The 23,210-nt window shown below is 49.0% G+C and overlaps 1 protein-coding gene across 1 annotated transcript in view; it reads right to left on the reverse strand.

Annotated features, from left to right (window-relative positions):
• Positions 1-23,210, reverse strand: part of LOC147663035 (sterol 26-hydroxylase, mitochondrial-like) — a 111,888-nt gene that overhangs the window by 32,758 nt on the left and 55,920 nt on the right. The gene's annotated exons all lie outside the window — the stretch shown is intronic.

Here is a 23,210-nt window from a genome sequence, read left to right on the forward strand (position 1 = left end):
AAGAAGAGAGAAAACATTTCATACCATCCTTTACCCATGACCACTTTAATTGTAATCCCTGTCAGACCTCAGGATCGGATGATGGTCAAGGGAAGACAACAGCTCATATAAACATTAGTAAGTTGACTAAGGGGAGCCAGGAGAATGCTATCAAGGATTTATTGATGGCACAATAAAGAATTCGTTTTTGGTCCAGAGTAAGGTAGTTCAACATAAAGGTTTGTTACCAGGTTAACACCACCCTACATAACAAAAGAAAGTAAAGCAAGTAAAAATACCAATCCCCAGAATGATATATGACGGAACCTCTTTCAGCCGACAATGCTGAACTGTGTTCCTAGTCTCACCGTCCTCCGCATAAATGCCGGTCCCGGCAACTCCCCAATGGAGGGCACTGTGCTAAGAAGTGGCCAACAATGCCACTCGAGTTCCGCCCTATCGTATTAGTAAGTCTGCGCCTGAAGATGAATTCAAGGACTCACCGTCCTCCGCAAGAGTGCCGATCCCGGCAACTCTCCAACGGAGGGCACAGTGCTAGAAAATGGCCGAAAACGCCACTCGAGTTCAGCCCACAACAGTAGAATGCTAGAACAAAGCTACTTGAAATAATCCCAACAGAAGGAATAGGACTTGAAATAATCCCAATAGAAGGAATAGGGAGCATCTGCCGAACAAAGTTATCCCCGGCTCACAGACCCGTGAACTCACCGGACAATTCCCAAGGAGCAGAGACTCTGTCAGGCAACCAGCGGCACACGGAACAACTCGCGTCTCACCTCAATCCTAATCCAGCCACTGGTGAATCTCAATATCCGACGCCGGTTGTTTGCGGAAGTCCTCCTTTTACGCGTACGGCGGTTCGCGCATGCTCATCGCTAGGCCCTTTGGGAAATGTAGTTTTGCGGGCGGGCGGTCGGCTCGAGAAACGCAGTTCAGCAGGAGCCGGTTCTCGCCCCCTCAGCGAACCTGACAGTACATCCCACCCCACTAAGGGGACTGCAGCGGGAGCCGGCTTGGCGGGATACTTCCTGTGGAATGAAGACACCAAACGGGGCGCGTGGACCCCAGAAGCGGGTTCCCATGATTTCTCCTCAGGGCCGTACCCCTTCCATGCTACCAGGTACCACAGCTTATCTCTCCTCTGCTTCGAATCGCGTATGCCTTCAATCTCGTATTCCTGTTCCGCATCCACCAGAACAGGCAAGGGGGACGGACGTTGCCGAGAGGCAGAAGGCTTCAACAGAGAGATGTAAAAAACAGGATGAACACGCATATTTGTTGGCAGGGCCAGTTTCATGTTCACCGGGCTGATACACTTGACTATGTGGGTTAAGCAGGTGGTGGCAGCTCCTGTTCCTCACTGGGGGCATTGTGACAGCGAGAGGCTGCAGTGACTACGACTGTATTCTTAACAGGATGACAAGCGGTGCTCCTGCATGATTTAGATGCAGGCACCAAACTTTCTTTTAAATCATTGCAATTTCGCTCATTTAAAGCTTCGTTTTTAAAACATCATATTGTGTATTTCTCACCTCTTGTGTGGCCTCCCCAGCCCCGGTCCACCACGGCTGCTCGTGCCGATTGTGTGGAGGGCAGGCGCCATTTTGGGTGTAGTCTGAAGGCTGCTTAGACCGCAGTTAGCGGTCCAGCTGCTCGGGGGTGCACGCCATATAACGCGATGTGCCCTCGTGCGCACAGCGGACGAGCGCAGCGGGCGCGACGAATGCACGCCGAAGTCGCGCCTAAGTCAAGCCCGTCTGCGCCCGTCCGCGGCCGGACGGGGCTAGGGGCAGGCCCCCATGCACTTCCCATCTCTTACTTCCCTGAGGATTTACAAACTATACAGGGCAATTGGCCTCTACCCGCCTCCACTATTTGCCGTATTTCCTCTCTTGGTCTTGCTCCCTCAGCTCCTCAGTTTCCTCTTTCTCTGCTGACACCCTCGAAGCAGCCTTCCTCTCGCACCGGCTCCTCTTCCTCCCACCCTCCTTTGTCTATCATTCTGCTCAACACCAGGTCAGCGGTTAAACACCATCAGGAACTGTTTGTCCTACTGACTCCCACAAGCCTGACATACTGTTCCTAACCGAAACCCGGTTTTGGGAGTCCTCCCTGCCTTCCCTTCTGGCTGTTTCCCCCCCCTCTTTTGTGGCCCTCCGGGCTGACCGCCCGGCGAGCAAGACAGGGGGTGGCGTGGTGCTTATTGCCCGGTCTGACTACAACTTCCAACTTCTCCCTTCCCCTCCCATTGTCCCCACTGAGCATCTTGTGGTTCGCTCATCGATTTTCTCACCCCGCTCACCTGTTTGCTAATGTATCGCCCGCCCCAGTCTTCCCCCTGTTTATACCAGCCTTTCAGGACCTTCTGGCCACGTTGGCGGTCAATTACGCCTCAGTCCTAGTGCTAGGCGACTTTAATTATTGGCCCACGGACCCTCTTGAATGCACCTCCTCCAAACAATTTACAGAGTCACTCCAATCTTTGAATTTTGTCCCCCACATCCAAGTTCCGACACACACACACGGACATGTGCTAGACCAAGTCTGGTCCCTCAATAGCTCCGTCTCGTCCATGTCTGTGTCCCCATGCCCATGGTCTGACCATGCCCTTATCTCTTTCTCCCTCCACCTCAACCCTGTAACCAAGGTCCCGCTTGCAAAAAACACCTGGGCGCGGAACTGGAACCGTGTTGACCTCCCTTCGTTATCCTCTTCTCTCCTTGACTCCTCACCCAACCTGGCGGCCCTATCCTCTTCATTGCAAGCCACCGCCATTGACACCTGGCTCGCTGGAGGCTGCGACTCAGTAGCCCCCCTACGTCGGATTTCAACCAGAAGACCTAAGGAGTCAAACCGGTGGTTCAGTGAAGACTTGAAGGATAAAAAGCTGACCCTCTGGCGAGCTGAGAGGCAATGGAGAAGGGACTACTGCCCCTTATTGAAAACCCACTATCTTACACTATTAAGTGACTATAAAAAATGTATTATAGGAGCCAAAACTGCCTACTTTTCAGCCAAAATTCTGGTGGCAGAGAATAAATCTAGGGAGATTTTTACAATTGTTCATGATTTAGCCTTTTCTGAGAGGGCTACACATAAACCCCTTCCCACCCAGTCCTTATGTGATTCACTGAATTATTATTTCCTGGATAAAATCACTAAAATCAAGACCAACATCCCACCCATCCCACCCCCTCTCCTACTTTTGTTGCACCTTTCCCTCCCACAGTCCAGTGCTGTCTCTCCTCAATCCCCCCTCTCACTGAAGAAGTATTCTTGGAAACACTTCCTAAGGTAAAGTCAGGTTCTCCGGCAGATATTTGCCCGGCCTGCATTCTTCAACAGATTTATTCTGTTTGTACTCAGCCCCCGATTACTCTTCTCAACAGTTCCCTTGTGCAGGGGGTTGTGATTCCTGCTTTCAAATCTGCCACAATAGTGCCTATTTTAAAGAAGCCTGCTGCAGATCCGTCCGCCCCAGTCAACTATTGCCCCATCTCCCTGCTGCCCTTCTTGGGCAAGGTGCTCGAGCGCCATGTTACATCGGCACTCAGTGCCCACGTAGAAGCAACTGGGAGCCTGGCGCCTCGTTAGGCGGGTTTTCGGCCCAGGCACTCTACTGAGTCTGTCGTGGTGTCGGTCCTGGATAACCTCAGGGAGGGCATGGACCAAAATAAACACCAGGCCCTGGTGCTCCTCGATCTCTCCGCCGCTTTTGATACGGTGGACCACTCCATCTTGCTTTCACGTATCAGAGCGGCGGGAATCGGGGGCTCAGCCCTGGTCTGGCTATCGTCCTTCCTGAGGGACCGCACCCAGGCTGTCCGGTTGGGGGATTTCACGGCAATTCCACTTAAGATCACTTGTGGTGTCCCTCAGGGCTCTTCTCTTTCCCCTCTTTTGTTTAATCTCTATATCTATCCTTTAATCTTTGCTCTCCAGCAGATGGAGGTCACCGTATAAAACTATGCGGTTGACCTCCAGCTCATCTTTAACCTTTCTTCTTCGTCCCATTCTATTTCTAATTTTCAGTCTATTATGATTTTTATCAGGGACTGGATGAGCCACAACCACTTAAAACTGAACCCTGATAAAACCGAGTTGGTTCTCACCGGTGGCTCTTCCAGTCCCTGGAACTCTATATTCTGGCCCTCTTCCTTAGGTCTCCCTCCCACCCCCTCTCCTACAGTCAAGACTTTAGGCATTAAAATGAATAATCACCTTACCCTACACTCACAAATTAGTTCTGTTGTCTCCTCTTGCTTTCTCACTCTTCGTACTATTCGCACTGTTTCCCGTTTCTTCTCCCCCCTGGCACTCAAACTGATCATGTCTGCCCTAGTGATCTCCCGGCTGGACTACGCCAATGCCCTGTACAACGGCATTCCAGCCTACAGTTTAAGAAAGCTCCAACTGGTGCAAAACCAGGTGGCCCGACTAGTGTACGGCCTTTCCCGCTCCCACCACTCCACCCCGTTATTGAAGGCGCTCCACTGGCTGCCTGTTAGGGAGCGTTCCCTCTTTAAAACTGGCTGCATGGTTTTCCAGGCGCGCCAGGGTTCAGCCCCTGCTTTCATTGTCTCCTTGATAAAGGAATACGTTCCTGCCAGAGAGCTTCGCTCATCCTCTCAATCTCTTCTGCAGGTACCCCGCTATAAGCGGAAAAAGTGGGGACGGGCCAACTTCTCATTCCTGGCACCCACCTTTTGGAACTCCCTTCCCGACCATCTGCGGTCGGCCAAACACTACTCCCTTTTCCGTAAAGGCTTAAAAACCTTCTTGTTCAATCAGGCTTTTTCGTAGTAATCTATCTTCTGCCTCTCTTCTGTTAACTTTGCCTTCATAGCGCCAAGAAACCGTCTGGTGAACGCTGCGCTTTACAAGTATTTTAAATTCAAATTCAAATTCAAGGTCCTATGTATCTCGGATGAAACACGCTGTGTTTGCGGAAGTGTAAATTCCTGGATGACACTGATACGTGGTCCCCTACTTTGTACAAAGGACCAGGCCTTCGGCGCTTATCAGCATAGGCCTTGGCAGCCGCCAAACATCGTTGTGTGAGCAACACAGTCTCTTTCAAGTGGGCCACTCTCCTGGTTGTTTCCGGCAGACCTGTGTTCCCGGCTGGGTGCACAAACGGGAGAAATCTGGGGTGGTTACAATAAAACGGGGACACTTTGGTGGAGCTATGTGTGGCGTTATTGTAAGCGATCTCAGCTAGCCACAACTGATCGACCCACTCTTCTTTGCCCTGCTCAATGAAACAACGCAGGTACTGCTTTAGGGTCTGGTTGAGGCGTTCTGTCTGGCTGTCCGTTTGAGGATGGTAGCTGGTGGACAACGCTGAGGTGACAAGTAGAGAGGAGCACCAGGTTTTCCAGAATCGAACCGTGAACTGCGAACCCCTATCGGACACAATCACTCTGGGCATGCCGTGTATGCGTACCACCTCTTTCAACAACAGACTGGCCAGTTGTCCCGCCGATGGCACCATCTTGCAGGCTATAAAATGCCCCATCTTGGTAAGGTAGTCGACCACTACCAGGATAGCGGTGCACCCTTGATCCACAGGCAACTCCATTATAAAGTCCAGGTCTTGAGGGAGTCGAAGGGGTTGTAACAGTCCCTGCAGACGGCAATGGTCTGATTTCATTGCGCAGCGAATGCTGCATGACGCGACCCATTCCTTCATGTCTGTTCGCATAGATGGCCACTAGAATTGCCTCGATAAGTGTTCTGCCGTTTTCTCTGTTCCCAGATGGCCTGCACTGGGTGATTCATGACACCAACGAAACGCTTGTTTCCAAAGCCTTGGTGTGGGCAGCAAGATGCAACGGCCTTTCATCTGTTTTCCATCCCATACCAACCACTCCTTGTGCCATTGAAGCCAGGATTTCCATGCAAAGGAAAGGACACCATTTTACACCCCTCTGAGAAATTCCACTGGTTGTATCACCCCCACCACTGCGCTTGGCGGGATGATGGGTCTAACAGGTTCAGGGAGAAGCGTTGTGACCGTTGACTGGCGAGAAAGAGCTTCTGCCTTTGTGTTTTCTATTGCAGGCCTGTATGTGATAGTAAAGTGAAAGCCTGAGAAGAAAAGCATCCATCTAAGCTGATAAGCTGACGGGGGAGAGCTGTCTGTCTGCAGTCATGAACGGGAGGTTCCTGTGGTTAGTGAACACTGAGACCAGATGTTTTGCACCCATCAGGAGGTCTCTCCACTCAGTGAATGCGTCTTTGATGGCTAACAGTTCCTTTTCGGCGATGTGGTAATTCCTCTCGGCCTCGTTCAGTTTCCGTGTCATGAAGGCCACCGGATGGAGTAGACCCGAAACCGGATGCCTCTGTGATAATATGGCCCCCAAGGCCACTTCCGATGCGTCCGCCTCAACGACGTATGGCAGATCAGAAGCCGTTACAAATGCACTCTTCAGGGCGATGAATGCATCCTGCGCCTCGGGGGTCCACATAAAAGACTGAGACTTTCTCAGCAGCTGGGTAACGGAAGCCACCAACCCCGAGAACAGATCGATGAACCGCCTATAAAAGCTGGCGAAGCCTATGAAGCTTTGCACATCCTTAACATTCCGAGGGGGTGGCCACTCCATTATGGCCTTGACCTTACGTTCCGCCATCTCCTGTCCTTCCTGACTCAACATGACTCCCAAGAATTCCACTGATGTTACATGGAAATCGCACTTGCTGAGCTTGCAGAACAATCGGTTCTCTCGTAGGATATGCAAGACGGATGCAACATGCTGGATGTGTTCTGCTGTGTTGTTAGAGTACACCAGAATATCGTCGATGTATACTACGACGTAGACATCCAATATTTCTTGCAGCTCGTCGTTCAGGAAGTACTGGAATGCAGCAGGGGTGTTACAGAGCCCAAACGGCATTACCAGGTACTGGAACAACCCGTACCTGGTCTTGAATGCCGTCTTCCACTCGTCCCCGCTCCGCATTCTCACAAGGTGGTATGCCCCTTTGAGGTCGAGCTTGGTGTAGACTTTAGCCGACTTAACTTGTTCCAAGAGTACGTTAATGAGTGGCAAAGGGTACCGGTTCTTCACTGTGATAGCGTTAAGTGCCCTAAAGTCTACACAGGCATGCAGTTCCCTATTGGCTTTAGGAATAAAAACAAGCATTAGAAATGCAATCGGGCTCGGATTTATTTGAGTTTGAGCTAATGGCATTGTAAATGCCAATGTATTGTTGCTATGTGTTATGGAGTGTGTTCATGTGGTGTGTACTGCCAGTGATCTCCTTGTGAGTGTGAGAATGTTGCACCGTTACTGCCTGTGATGTCCTTCTTGTGAGTGTGAGAAGCTTGCACCTCTGCTGCCTGTCGTCTCCTTGTGAGTGTAAGAAGCTTGCACTGCTGCTGCATGTGATGTCGTTCTTGTGAGTGGGAGAAGATTGCACCTCAGCTGCCTGTGGTCTCCTTCTGAGTGTAAGAAGCTTGCACAGCTGCTGCCTGTGATGTCCTACTCTCTACTCTACTCACTACTCTACTCACTGCTCTGCACTCACTACTCACTACTCTACTCACTACTCTACTCACTACTCTACTCACTACTCTACTCACTACTCTACACTCACTACTCACTACTCTACTCACTACTCTACTCACTACTCTACTCACTACTCTACTCACTACTCAATACTCTGCACTCACTACTCTACTCACTACTCTACTCACTACTCTACTCACTACTCACTACTCTACTCACTACTCTACTCACTGCTCTGCACTCACTACTCACTACTCTACTCACTACTCTACTCACTACTCTACTCACTACTCTGCACTCACTACTCACTACTCTACTCACTACTCTACTCACTACTCTACTCACTACTCACTACTCTACTCACTACTCACTACTCACTACTCACTACTCTACTCACTACTCTACTCACTACTCACTACTCTACACTCACTACTCACTACTCTACTCACTACTCTACTCACTACTTTACTCGCTACTCTACTCACTACTCAATACTCTGCACTCACTACTCACTACTCTACTCACTACTCTACTCACTACTCTACTCACTACTCACTACTCTACTCACTACTCAACTCAGTACTCAACTCACTACTCAACTCACTACTCTACTCACTGCTCTGCACTCACTACTCACTACTCTACTCACTACTCTACTCACTACTCTGCACTCACTACTCACTACTCTACTCACTACTCTGCACTCACTACTCACTACTCTACTCACTACTCTACTCACTACTCACTACTCTACTCACTACTCACTACTCTACTCACTACTCACTACTCTACTCACTACTCACTACTCACTACTCACTACTCACTACTCACTACTCACTACTCTACTCACTACTCACTACTCTGCACTCACTACTCACTACTCTGCTCACTACTCACTACTCTACTCACTACTCACTACCCTACTCACTACTCACTACTCTACTCACTACTTTCTGCTCACTACTCTACTCACTACTCTACTCACTACTCACTACTCTACTCACTACTCACTTCTCTACTCACTACTCTGCACTCACTACTTTACTCACTACTCTACTCACCTCACTACTCTACTCACTACTCTACTCACTACTCACTACTCTACTCACTACTCACTACTCTGCACTCACTACAAACTACTCACCTCACTACTCTACTCACTACTCACTACTCTACTCACTACTCACTACTCTGCACTCACTACTCACTACTCTACTCACTACTCTACCCACTACTCTACTAACTACTCTACTCACTACTCACTACTCTACTCACTACTCTACTCACCACTCACTACTCTACTCACTACTAACTACTGTACTCCCTACTCACTACTCTGCACTCACTACTCACTACTCTACTCACTACTCACTACTCACTTCTCTACTCACTAATCTGCACTCACTACTTTACTCACTACTCTACTCACTACTCACTACCCTCCACTCACTACTCTACTCACCTCACTACTTTCTACTCACTACTCTACTCACTACTCACTACTCTACTCACTACTCACTACTCTACTCACTACTCTACTCACTACTCACTACTCTACTCACTACTCTGCACTCACTACTCACTACTCTGCACTCACTACTCACTAATCTGCACTCACTACTCTACTCACTACTCTACTCACTACTCTACTCACTACTCTACTCACTACTCTACTCACTACTCTACTCACTACTCACTACTCTACTCACTACTCTACTCACTACTCTACTCACTACTCTACTCACTACTCACTACTCTACTCACTACTCTACTCACTACTCTGCACTCACTACTCACTACTCTACTCACTACTCACTACTCTACTCACTATTCTACTCACTACTCTACTCACTACTCTACTCACTACTCACTTCTCTACTCACTACTCTGCACTCACTACTTTACTCACTACTCTACTCACCTCACTACTCTACTCACTACTCTACTCACTACTCACTACTCTACTCACTACTCACTACTCTGCACTCACTACTCTACTCACTACTCTACTCACTACTCACTACTCTGCACTCACTACTCACTACTCTGCACTCACTACTCTACTCACTACTCACTACTCTACTCACTACTCACTACTCTACTCACTACCCTACTCACTACTCACTACTCTACTCACTACTCACTACTCACCTCACTACTCACTACTCACTACTCACTACTCTACTCACTACTCTACTCACTACTCTACTCACTACTCACTACTCTACTCACTACTCTGCACTCACTACTCTACTCACTACTCACTACTCTACTCACTACTCTGCACTCACTACTTTACTCTCTACTCTACTCACCTCACCTCACTACTCTACTCACTACTCTACTCACTACTCACTACTCACTACTCACTACTCTACATGCGTGCGTGTGCTGTACATGACTTGTGCAATTCTTTTAATAATACATGAAAGTATTTTTTTTTCGTGCACTTCATTTTTATCATAATGCATAGCACGTCTCCCTAAGCATGACCTATTAAACTGAGCAGTTTGGAGGAATTTCCTACACTGACCCAGTCATGCCTGGTCTTTTTTTTTAAAATATAAGGTAGTCGGAAAAAAATGCAGATTCATTTCTACATGATAGTGAATAGCAAAAACAGCGCCGCCTTCTGGATGTTAAACTAAATTGCATTGCAGTTCCCGGGTCAAACATCTAACGCTTCCTTGGGTACCTCACGTTCATTTTGGCACATATCTTGGTGAGAAAACGGACTCACATTTTGGAACCTTTTTTGCCCTGGTGACCAGGTGGCCTCAAATTGTCCTTGTTCACTTTTTGAACCAGATTTTCATTACTGATAATAGCGAGTGGATAATATGTGAAATGAGCTAAAGGTGTGTGCAAATCGGGCATGAATACTGCTTCACTTGTTAGTCCCCTTCATTAACCACTCCTGGGTAGGCCCTTTATGAACATGTTGAGCCAAATACGAGCGGAATAAAGTACGGAAACCTTACTATCGTTAATGTATTGGTCATTAGCACAGTAAAGTTATTGTTGCCTCAGACCCCTAGCTCATAATTTAGCCGCCACTTCTAAATGAGTGTGTCAGTTCTGACATCACGATGATGTCACACTCTGCTCCGGACTTTGGTTACAGGAAGACGAATATGCACAAATTAGCTTCCTTATTACATGAAACTCACAAAACTACTTGGGGTGCTAGACAGCACTACAAGACGCAAACCAGCGTTCATCGATTTAAATATCAAACTGGCTAATCATACACACGTGGACGGTCTGACACATCCGCAAACCGACAACACGATTTTATAACTGCGAAACATGCTCCTGTTAAACTCCCGCCATCGAGATAGCTGGAGGCAGCCGACCTTTATCTCGTATTTAAAACACAAGCAATAGCCGAAATTCATTTTCAATTTATTTTCCAATCATATAAAAGGAAGAAGGGGAGGGGGGCGCGTTTACTTTATTGAATCCTTTTAGCGGCTGGTGAGAGGCACTCTTGATGTTTTCCAGGGAGCTGCGGGGACGGTCCGGAGGGAACACGCTTAATCGAATAAACTAATCTTTGCTGTGGAGATTAACTGGATGGCTACAGCGGCAGAGAGCGGCAGAATGCAAAGTGTCCGCAAGGCACCGGCTGCCTCAGAGGTGCTGCCTCCCCGCCGGGCCCACCCTACTGATCTTGCAAATTCGGTAAACTTCATGGAAATTTAATAAGTGCGGCTTGCATTGTGTCGGCCTGCAGAGCAAACAGCCGGGTGCCGTGAGGCACATATGTCGTGATTTAGGAATATTTTTGGAAGCCGCCGTGGCGGGTGCCGCTCGGGCCCGAGGCCTTTGCAACTGTAGGGAGCGTTTGGTGTTTGTACATCCTGGATGTAAATAATATCTGGAGGTAAAAATGTGCTTCTAAGCAGTTTCTGACAGCGGATAAACTGCGTTATGCGTGTGCGCACAACTTCAGACGTTGTTTGATTTTGCACGCCAAGAAATCGCATCAATCCAGCTCCACTCCGGAGCTCTTCTTGGGAACAGCATGTATGAGTCATCTTCTGTGAGCCTCGCCTGCTGCCTCTCTCGTCATTTAACATTGAACGCGCTCACCGCTGTGAAAGGGCACGCATCATCTGGATTGCATTACACGGGCACTCTGACAGCTCCTAGTTAAGATGAATCACTCTCCCGTGCTCGTTCGCGAACAGAAAATGCCAACTCGGCCACGCGTACATTGCATACAGCCTATCACGTCAACGCTACTGAATACACAGCACAGCGAAGACGAATCACTAGGCAGATGCCAGAAAAATCTAAGGAATGTCCCAGCCGGAGTCCTTTCTGAAAATTCTAAATACTAAAGAGCTCGCAAGCTCCTCCTACACTCCGTGTAGGGGAGGCCCGAGCCCTAAAAAGAGGCGATGCCGCCGAAGATTTCGAAGGTCTGATAAAACCTAGACCAAGCATTTTGTCCAAGTAAGAGCGCAAATGGACGTTTTCAGGTTCTGTTAGCACGTACAGCTTGCTAGGTACACTGGCCCCAGGGACCAGGTCTATCTGGCAGTCATAGATCCTGTGCGGAGGGAGCACCTCAGCTTGCATGTCATCAAACACATCTCTGTAGTCTTGATACTCTGTAGGGAGATTAACAGCTTTCTCAGCCGCCGGGGCCACCATATGTCCTGTGTCCTGTACCCGTAGGGGCTGATTTGTTTGTACACCGCAATGTTGTAGGCAATACGGAGAGTTCATGCGTATCTCCTGTGATACCCAATCTATGGAGGGTTTGTGTTTCTGAAGCCAGGGCAACCCTAGTATGACTCTGTACTGGGGAGCTCGGATGATGCTGAAATCGATAACTTCCTTATGCTGTTCTCCATATCCTACTGGAACTTCTCCCGTGTGGTGACCTATGGGCCCTGTGACCAGTCTCCGCCAACCCCCGGCATATACGTCCTCGGGGAACGGTTTAGGGAGAAGATCGATGCCTATGCGACATGCCTCTTCCGCATCCAATAAACAGACCTGTGGCCCCTGAGTCAATCATGGCAACCACTGACACCCACACTGCTTGAACCAGAAGCTGGATAGTGATGAACAGGTGCCTACGACTCATCGGTGTTCTACTTAGCAAGGAATGGATATATCTGCGACTCCGGGAATCCCCTTCAACGTTCCGGGAGTCCTTCAGTTTTCCGCCCCGATATCCACTGTCGCTGTTTGATTTGCATATAGCCATGTCTGAACTGGGGTGGCAGAGTGGGCTAAAGAACGGTGATGGATTAAACCCAGATCTTCTGACTGGGTGTGATTGTTTGATTGATTCAGATGCTCCGTCCATCACCACCCCCTTTTGTTCCACTGCCGCTGTTGCCAACCTATTGGTACGGAAACGACCCGTCTTTAGTTTAGCCGGACACTCCCTTACGAAATGGCCCTTCTTGCCGCAGTACAAACATAGTCCCTGTTTGCGGCGTGACTCCTTCACTGTGGATGTAAGGCTAGCTCTAATGGCCCCTATGTCCATCGGTTCCGGCCGAGAGGCCGGGTGCGGTTCATGGGACCCTTGTTGTCCGTAGTAAGGCATGGTTTTCTCTTTTTTCGTGTGATCACCTCGGCGTTTACTCAACCTATGGTCGAGTCGAAGGACCAGATTGATCAGATCCTCACAAGTCGTGGGTTGGGGGTCTATCTGGGCTATTACGTCTTTTATCTCTTCGATCAACCCTTGATGGAATAGCGCCCGTTGTTTCGACGTAGGCCACTTGGTTTCGGCTACCAAGCGCCGAAAGGAGTTCAAATACTGCAAGAGACCGTTGCCGCCCTGACGTAGTTCTAACAGTTCTCTGTCTTCTGTGTACGAGTCAGCCCTACGGTCGAACACTTTCACGAATTCTTCCTGAAAGGCTTCCCATCGTGAAGTAGAGGGTCACCATGACTTACTAAAGGCACTGCCCATTGCTCGGTGTTTCCTGCCAGATAAGACATTAGGAATGCGACTTTCGCCTGGTTGGTGGGAAAGGACTTTGGCTTGCACGAGAAATGTAAGGTCACCTGTGTTAAAAACACCTGGACGGTGCTGGAATCCCCGCTATATCTTTTGGGCGTGGCCAGCGGTATGGATACGGGCATCTCCACCACAACCGCACCCGGCTGGACGGCAGTAGCAGCCCCAGCATTAAAAGGGTTCCGCTGCATTGTGTCCCCTTAAATCGGCAGTCTGCTGTCTAGATGCTGCTAGTGCATTTTGCACAGCAACCAATGCTGCCAAGACATCTTCCGGCGTGGCCATGATACCTACCACCCGACCAGGAGGAGGATTAAGTTGGTGAGGTCGGATATTATGTAATCCCGGTCAGACCTCAGGATCAGATGACGGTCAAGGGAAGACAACAGCTCATATAAACATTAGTAAATTCACTGGACCCCAGGAGAATGCTATCAAGGATTTATTGATGGCACAATAATGAATGAGTATTTGGTCCAGAGTAAGGTAGTTCAACATAAAGGTTTGTTACCGGGTTAACACCACACTACGTAACAAAAGAAAGAAAAGATACCAATCCCCAGACCGATATATGACGGAACCTCTTTCAGCCAACAATGCTGAACGGTGTTCCTAGTCTCACCGTCCTCCGCATGAGTGCCGGTCCCGGCAACGCACCAACTCAGCAAACCTTTCTGCTTTTGTTGGGTTGTTCTGAAGGCTTAGAGATCCCCTGTACGCCGACGACACCCAGCTGATTCTCTCCCTCACTGAGGACCCCACAGCCACTAAGAGCAACTTGCACAATGGATTAAGGCAGTAGCCACCTGGATGAAGTAGAGCTGTCAAACTCAATTCCAACAAAACCAAAGTCGTCCTCCTGGGCACAACCACTCCACCTGGTACAACTCCTGGTGGCCTGCAGTGCTCAGAACTCCCCCACACCCACCGACCATACACATAACCGCAGCATCATCCTCGACTCCTCATTCTCAATGAACTGCCAATTCAACGCTGCCTCATCCCCCTGATTCCACACGCTCCGCATGCTAGGGAAGATCTTCAAGTGGATCCCTAACAAATCCAGGAGTACTGTCACCCAGGCGCTTCTAAGCAGCAAGCTAGACTACGGCAATGCACTCTACGCCAGCGCCATCCGAAAGTAACAAAGGAAACTGCGGCACATCCAGAACGCCTCAGCCAGACTTATCCTGGACATCCCCCGCCACAGTCACCTGACAGCTCTTCACTGGCTCCAGATCAACAAAAGATTCACATTCAAGCTCCTCACACACTCCTACAAAGCCCTTCACAACACTGGACCTGCATAACTAAACCACTGCATCGCCTACACACCCACCAGACATCCCTGCTCCGCTCCACCTGGGTATTACCTGCTGCTGCACTCATTTTTCTTTCATTCACCTTGTGCTTTGTGCATGTTTGCCCTATAGTCACTAATGCCACACACTGCCCACAGTGAAATATCGCCATAAATTTGCGCACATACAAGTGTCTTTGAAAAGCTAGTGATGTTATGCTACTCCGCGGTCCAACTTAGATTGCTCAGTCCGGGCCATCTTAGCCATCACTGTATCCCCTTGCCTCCTCCAACCGTTGTGGGTATTAACCCCGCCCCGTGCCCTGGGTGTAATTATCAATTACCATCCCCACTTTCATCCAATTCACTAGTTCCTGACGTCCCTTCCAGTCTGACCATCACCCCTTTCCAGGGATGTCGAGCGGCGCTAATTAATACTCGCTCTCTCCCTTGTCATAGTCTAGATATCAGTGAGTTTATTATTACTCACGACCTTGACCTTCTTTTTGCCACCGAAACTTGGGGAGATGCGGGCTCGGGACCTGACTTTTGTCAGGCCACCCCGGATGGTTATAGCGTTGTGAGACATGACAGACAATTAGGAAGAGGTGGAGGACTCGCTATAATTTATAAGAATCAGTACCATACCACGCTTGACCCCATTTCATCCACCAACTGTGAAGCTGCAACTTTTGCAATCAACATTAACTGCAAACAAACTTTTAAAGGCATTTTGCTTTACCGACCTCCTGGACCTCGGAATTCCTTTCTTGGGTCCCTCTCTGAGCTAAATGACTACACTATAGGCTCCACTGATTATACAATATTGGGAGATTTCAACTTCCCTTTGGAAGAACAGGGAAATCACGACACCTCCCAACTTACTGCTGACTTCCTTACTCTAGGACTCCAACAATTGGTAAAGGGATCTACTCACCAGGCGGGACACACACTAGACGGTGTGTTCACCAACAACTCTCTCATCACGATACTAGACACTTTACCCCTTACCTGGACTGACCATAGGGCCATTATATTTGGTATTGACACTCGCCCAGCTAACCTCCCCGCTTCCAGACCACCTAGTAGGGCAGCAATTCGTGCCTGGAAGAATGCTGACATCCCTCAGATGGCAAACATCCTGACATTATCCTCCCCTACTATAGGGTCCAATTCTGTCCCCTCAGCCTCTGATTTCCAAGAGTGGATTAGGAACGCTGCTGATCAGGTCGCTCCGGAAAAGTCCATCCAACCTAATAGAAGGTCGCCATCGGCGGCATGGTACACAGAAGAGCTTAGACTTCACCGACAACATTGTCGGAATTTAGAAAGACGCTGGAGGAAATTCTATTGCCCCATAGCTAAGCAATCCTACAAAGATGCCTTAACCATATATAAAAAGGCCATCACTACTCGGAAAATGACTTTTTTTGCGACCCAAATAAAGAATGCTAGGAATTCGGCTAGAGAACTGTTTTCAGTGGTCAATTCCCTATCTACACCTCCATCGGGTCTCGGAGTAGAACCCTCCCAACTGTTTTGTAACGCACTGTCCACTTTCTTTACTACTAAAGTGGCAGATATCTATGCATCCTTTGGTGGAGATATAGGAGCTAGATCCACTGCCAGCAGTAAAGAATTTCCCCATATTAACCATGACCCTCTCTCTTCATTTGCTGACACCTCAGAAGACCAAATTAGCAGACTCATTTCCATCAGCAAGTCTGGATCCCCTTTGGACCCATGCCCCCCCTCAGTAATGGCTAATTTAAGTGAGGTGATTTCCCACCCACTCATGGAAATCTGCAACACTGCCTTTCATACCGGCTGTTATCCAGCCCCGTGGAAGAAGGTAGTGATTAAGCCTCTTCTGAAGAAGCCCTCCCTGGATCCCTCCGCCTCGGTCAGCTATAGACCCATTGCCTGTCTCCCCTTCCCGGCCAAAATTTGCGAAGCTCTGATGAATATACAGCTCTCAGAGTTCGTCGATACGCACCAACTCTTAGACGAAACGCAGTTTGGCTTTAGGAAGGGACACGGGACGGAGACCGCCCTAATAAAAGCCTCTGATGAAATTAGAACCATCATGGATCAGGGAGGAACGGCCATCTTAATTCTTCTGGATCTATCCGCAGCATTTGACACGGTCGACCATGCTATCTTGGTCGACCGTGTCACAGCTCTGGGGATAGACGGTTCGGCTAGAGACCTCATTTCATCCTTCCTGGCCGACCGCACCCAGACAGTCAAGTTGGGTAATTTCTACTCTCCCGTCTCTGCACTACCATGTGGAGTACCACAAGGCTCCTCGCTAAGTCCCACGTTATTTAACATCTACGTAGCGGACTTAGCGAGGGTAATAAAGGCCTATGGGGTGCGTTTAACTTCCTACGCAGACGATACCCAACTGGTGCTGGCGATCCACAAGAACGGTACAGCAGTGGCAGCTAATTTTCAGGAGGCCATGCTTGCTGTCAGTATGTGGATGTCCTCCAATTGCCTAAGGCTTAACTCGGATAAAACCGAGGTTATGACCTTTGGCAACCTCGCCCCAGAATGGTCCTCCATCTGGTGGCCCAATCAACTGGGCTCTCCACCCGTCCCAGTGGTAAAAGCGAGGAACTTGGGAGTCATCTTTGATAGCAAACTAACTTTCAACCTTCATGTCAACAAGGTTGTCTCCTCTGCTTTCTTCACGCTAAAGAAAATAAAGAAATTGCTGCCTTATCTCCCCTCCTCTGCCGGGAAGACCTTAGTTACCACTCTGGTATTTTCCAAAATTGATTATGGAAATGCCCTCTTCCTCAACACCCAGAAATCTGTGCTGTCAAAGCTACAGTCTGTACAGAATGCGGCTGCCAGAATTCTCCTAAACATTCCTCGCCGCCAGTCTACTACCCTTGCCATCCGCCAGCTTCATTGGCTTAGAGTAGAGAGCCGTATTAAGTTCAAGGCCCTCTGCATTGCCTACAAGGCAGTGCATGGCACAGGACCCAAATTCCTGACTGAGGCACTCCAGCTGTACACCCCCAAAAGACTGTTGAGATCTGCTAACACCTGCCTTCTATCTGTACCTCGCACTAAAACGGCAACTTGGGGAGACCGCCGCTTTTTAGTGGCTGTACCAAAACTCTGGAACCTTCTTCCACTAAATATTAAAAATGCCCCCAACCTGATGAGCTTCCGGAGGCTCGTAAAGACATGGCTGTTTGACCAGTGAACTCTACTATTGTGGTCCTGCTAGCTCACATATGCGCCGAGACACCCTAGGGTAATTGTTCGCGCAATAAAAATCTCAAAAATAAATAAATAAATATAACAATGTATTTTTACAATGGGTGAATAGAGCGGCAGCAAGTGCGGTCAGTGGGCAGCAGACAACAGGCGCAGCCTTGCATACTGCCCTATGCAATAGCCAATTGTACCTCTCCTCGCCCTCCAAATCAGGAAGTGAGGGTGCTCACTGCAGGTGCTGCCAAGATGTGTTTCTGCGTGGGTATCATGAAAACCCAGCCGCAGTATATGGCCGCCCTACCAGCAGGTCCCCTTGAATGAAGGGGTGTCATACAAGAGCATCAATACTCCCTTCACCCACTCAGGAGCTCATGCATGCTGGAACAGATCCTGTCCAGAACCAGTGAGAGGGAGAGACACACACACACACACACACAAGTGGAGGCACCAAAAGAAGCCTCACCTCTCCAGCCTGCTGGGCCAATGCCCACTACCCGATAGGTCCAGCCCGTGCCTAGCCCCTTTAAATGCTGCTCTACATGTCAAAATATGCATCTCTCAATAAAATTCAACAATCACAGTCACAATGGTCCCTATTATCTCGCTTGTGGTTCACCAGTGCTAGTAGTGTCCATGGTATTATATGGTAGATTAAGGCGGCACACTGTACCCGTCTCAGAGCCCCTTACACAACCCCCATCATCCCACTCCAAGTAACTGCCAAGCTTGGAATTAAATAGCGCCAACCTGTGTAGGAAATCCACTAATCAAGCAATTTCGCACCCTGTTTCTAAAATTCTGTGTTTTGTTTTAATGCAAGTATACTTTTTTTTTATTCCTGTGCTATTTTCTTACAACATATGGAGTATTCTGATTTTGATATAACATTCCGTCTAAACAGGCTTGTGGTTTTATGGGCATTAGGCGAAACGACACGGGCCATTTCAAACACTGCGCACTTTGCTCAGCATTAAACGCTCTTTTGCTGATATCAGGAACAGTCGCCAGAATCCACAGGAGCGAAGATAAATATCCCAACCTCCAAAAAGCAGTCCTCAAAGGAGAATCTTGAAACTCACTCCGAGACACTGCTCTCAAAAAGTATGGGGGAATAAAACCAAGGAGTGTCCACCACTCTCCCCATATGATGAGGATTGAGGTCGTGTAGAATGGCAGCCAGGGAACGTAGATGCTGGAAGGAAAGAACAATAACCACCCTTATATATCTAGGCAACTTTTAGAACATTCCAAACATTGAGCTGTGTTTATCATCGTCTCACACTCACCAGCGCTCGTCTGGAAGACTCCTTGAAGAGGAGGACCACCAAATTTCCCGGTACCTCCTTGTATGTGATTGGAATGAGGATAGGTTATCGGAGTTCTTCCGGGAGGTCTCAAACTGAGGTAACCTTAACTCACATTCATTCACCATTCATTCAACGGACACTGTGGGGGATGGAACAGAAGGTGAAAACTTGTCTAAACTAAAAGGACAGGGGATTGAGGTGTTTCGACCGGCCAGTTGGTCCCAACGTGGCGGAGCAGATACACATTCACTGAGGTGTGCCATCCAGCTCCACGGGAGAATATGGAGCGGAACAGCAACTCCCTCGCATGCAGGAAAGGGATCCAAGGTGTTCCGCCCGGCTCTGTCAGCCACAGCAGGGCGGAGCCGACACACACTCGCTGAGGTGTGCCGTCCGGCTCCACGGGGAAAATATGGAGCGGAACAGCGACTCCCTCGCAGGAAAAACAAAAAAGGGGAGGATAATAAACGAAAGTCTTGAGCAGCACTGAGACCGTGACAGACTTCGCAGTACTTGATATAAGGCACTTGATATACACAAATGAGGCAGGTAACAACGAGAGGGGTTGGAAGGAAATGCAGTGAAGGGGAGGCTGCCAAGAAAGAAATACCGCTACACCTCAGGAGGATATCGACTCCGTGGGGAGCTGAGTCGAGGACCCCGGGCAGCTGAGAACCAAAGCATGAAGACGCCAAAGGAGCAGCGTAGAGACTGGAACAACACGGAAGTAGAAGGGGGCGTGGTCACGGAACGAGTCAGTAAGCCAAGCGTCAGGCTACGTACGAGGCGTTCCTTTAGAGGACTAAGGGAGTGTGTGTAAAGTGCGCCTCCGGTTCCATGATCCGACCCTAAACACAGCTCAAGGTCTCCTTCTTCTCCCTCGAACCCTAACAGCTGAAACATAATCTAGAGATAGCAAACTTTTGTATCCCGAATTGCCATTTTCAGCCTTTAACCTTCATACGTGTTGTTCCAGTCTCTACGCTGCTCCTTTGGCGTCTTCATGCTTTAGTTCTCATATTCAATGACCCCAGCCACAACAGCTTCGACAACCAACCCGGAGACCAACCCACCCAACCATATGCTGAACATTCTCCCCCCTTGAACACCCTTAACGACTGGAACCCAATCTCCACTGAGGACACCATCCGCCTGATGAACTCCATCCACTCAGGATCCCCCACAGACCCATGTCCCCACCACATCTTCAACAAAGCAGACTCCGTCATAGCACCGCACCTCCGAGACGTCATCAACTGCTCCTTCAACACCGCCACCTTCCCGGAAAACTGGAAACGCGCTGAACTCACCGCCCTTCTGAAAAAACCCACAGCGGACCCCACCGAACTCAAAAATTACCGCCCCATTTCGCTCCTTCCTTTCCCGGCCAAAGTCATCGAGAAAGCTGTCAACAACCAGCTCGCCGCTTTCCTCGAAGCCAACAAATGCCTCGACTCCTCACAATCTGGCTTCCGAGCAAAACACAGCACTGAGACCGCCCTCATCGCAGCAACAGACGACATTCGAACTCTACTAGACAATGGAGACACAGTCGCCCTCATCCTCCTCGACCTCTCTGCAGCCTTCGACACAGTCTGCCACAACACCCTTTTACAACGCCTCAGAAACATCGGAATACAAGGAAAAGCACTTGAATGGATCACCTCGTTCCTCACCGGAAGAACCCAGAGAGTCCGCCTTCCACCATTCAAGTCCGAGGCCACTGAAGTCATCTGTGGCGTACCACAAGGATCCTCACTCAGTCCCACCCTCTTCAACGTATACATGAGCCCCCTCGCGGCCATCGCCCGCCAACACAACCTCAACATCATCTCTTACGCTAATGACACTCAACTGATCCTTTCTCTCACCAATGACCCCAGCACCGCCAAAACTAACCTACACGAAGGAATGAAAGAAGTTGCCGAATGGATGAAACACAGCAGTCTGAAACTGAACTCAGATAAAACAGAAGTCCTCATCTTAGGTACATCCCCCTCTGCATGGGACGACTCCTGGTGGCCGGAAGCCCTTGGAAAAGCACCCATCCCGACAGACCACGCACGGAACCTAGGCATTATCCTAGATTCTTCACTTTCAATGAACAGACAAGTCAGCGCCGTATCCTCATCCTGCTTCAACATCCTTCGCATGCTCAAAAAAACATTTCGTTGGATCCCCACCGAAACCAGAAAAACAGTCACCCATGCTCTGGTCACGAGCCGACTGGACTACGGAAACACCCTCTACGCAGGTACTACCGCTAAACTCCAGAAGAAACTCCAACGAATCCAAAACGCCTCAGCCAGGATCATATTAGACATCCCGCGCAACAAACACATCTCTGGTCACCTGAAAGACCTCCACTGGCTACCCGTCAATAAGAGGATCACTTTCCGACTGCTAACCCACGCACACAAATCACTCTACGACATCGGACCAGAATGCCTCAACTCACGACTGTCCTTCTACACCCCCTCCCGCCAACTACGTTCTTCCAGCCAAGCCCTCGCCACCGTACCTCGCATCAACAAGACCACCATGGGAGGCAGATCCTTCTCATACCTGGCTGCTAAAACATGGAACTCACTCCCCACTTACCTTCGCCTTACCCACAACCACCTTGCATTCAGAAAGCAACTTAAAACGTGGATATTTGACAAGTAATCCTCCTTCCCTCCCTAAGCGCCTTGAGACCCTCTGGGTATGTAGTGCGCTATATAAATTCTTTGACTTGACTTGACTTGACTAACAGTAACATGGACTACTTTCTTATTTCAGAGAGGGATAGAATGACTCCAAAGGAGTTACAGGGGGGAGTCCCCTGCATCAGGGATCATAATCCAGTCACATTGCCTTAGATTCAGCCCCTGGTGCAGGTACAATTGATCATGTAACCCCTGCTTCTTTGAAATGGGCTGGTGTTGATCCCTTTAGTTTTTGAAACAAGCTGGAAGCCAGGATCAGGGGGCCTTTTATGACAGGTCTGGCTTTAGAAAGTAATCACGAGGAGACATTGGAGGCTCACATCTCCATATCTCATTCAATGAGCCAAACATGGACTGGGAGGTCAAAGGGCAAAGGGAGGGAAAACAGGTTAGTTTAACCACCCATGCTGCCAGGCGCGGAAGGACCTTATAAAAAAATTACATTTGAAACCTAGGGACCTTGTGTCAGCTCGGGAAGCTAGACGTAGATATAAGAAGACTAAAAGTAATAGAAACAAAGAGTTGCAAGTGGAAGCCTGGGAGAGTTTAGGTCAAGCTGCAGAAACTAAAGAGAGCAGCTGGTTCTGGATTGAGGTGCATTAGCTCCCCAAGGGGCAGGCCCTGAGCTGGTATCCTCTATCACCCCGGCTGCTTTCTTGGTGAATGATGGCCGACATGTGCTTGGTTCCTTGGGTCTCCAGTCACCAGCTGGAGGGGTCAGTCAGCTGGTGAAGTATCAGCCTTCCTCTCCCTTGTTAGACTAGCCTTCCCTTCTCTACATGAAACCCACCATTTCCCTTGTCGTGTCTTGCACTGGGCATCACAAAGTATCAGTGGAAACATGGCTCAGGAAGTACGACTGGTCTCAATACAACTGCTCTGGCCCAATTCACAAGGGTAAATATACACGTGTAGGTGTACTCACATGCATATTTGCTCCTATACCTAGCTGTAACTTCACTTTTTTGCTTTGCATCATTTTTGAGTGCAGATTTACACCTAGCGGTAGACTTGCATGTCTCCAACCCCTCCAAAGAAGTGCTCCTACAACGTCAATAAGATTTGTAAAGTTACTGCTATTACTTTTTCACCTCTTAGTGGGGATCCTCACCACCTGGGTGGAGCTCTTCCTATGTGAAAGTATTGGGACTA

This window comes from Lissotriton vulgaris, unplaced genomic scaffold, assembly GCF_964263255.1.
Source record: "Lissotriton vulgaris unplaced genomic scaffold, aLisVul1.2 SCAFFOLD_3957, whole genome shotgun sequence".
NCBI lineage: Eukaryota > Metazoa > Chordata > Amphibia > Caudata > Salamandridae > Lissotriton > Lissotriton vulgaris.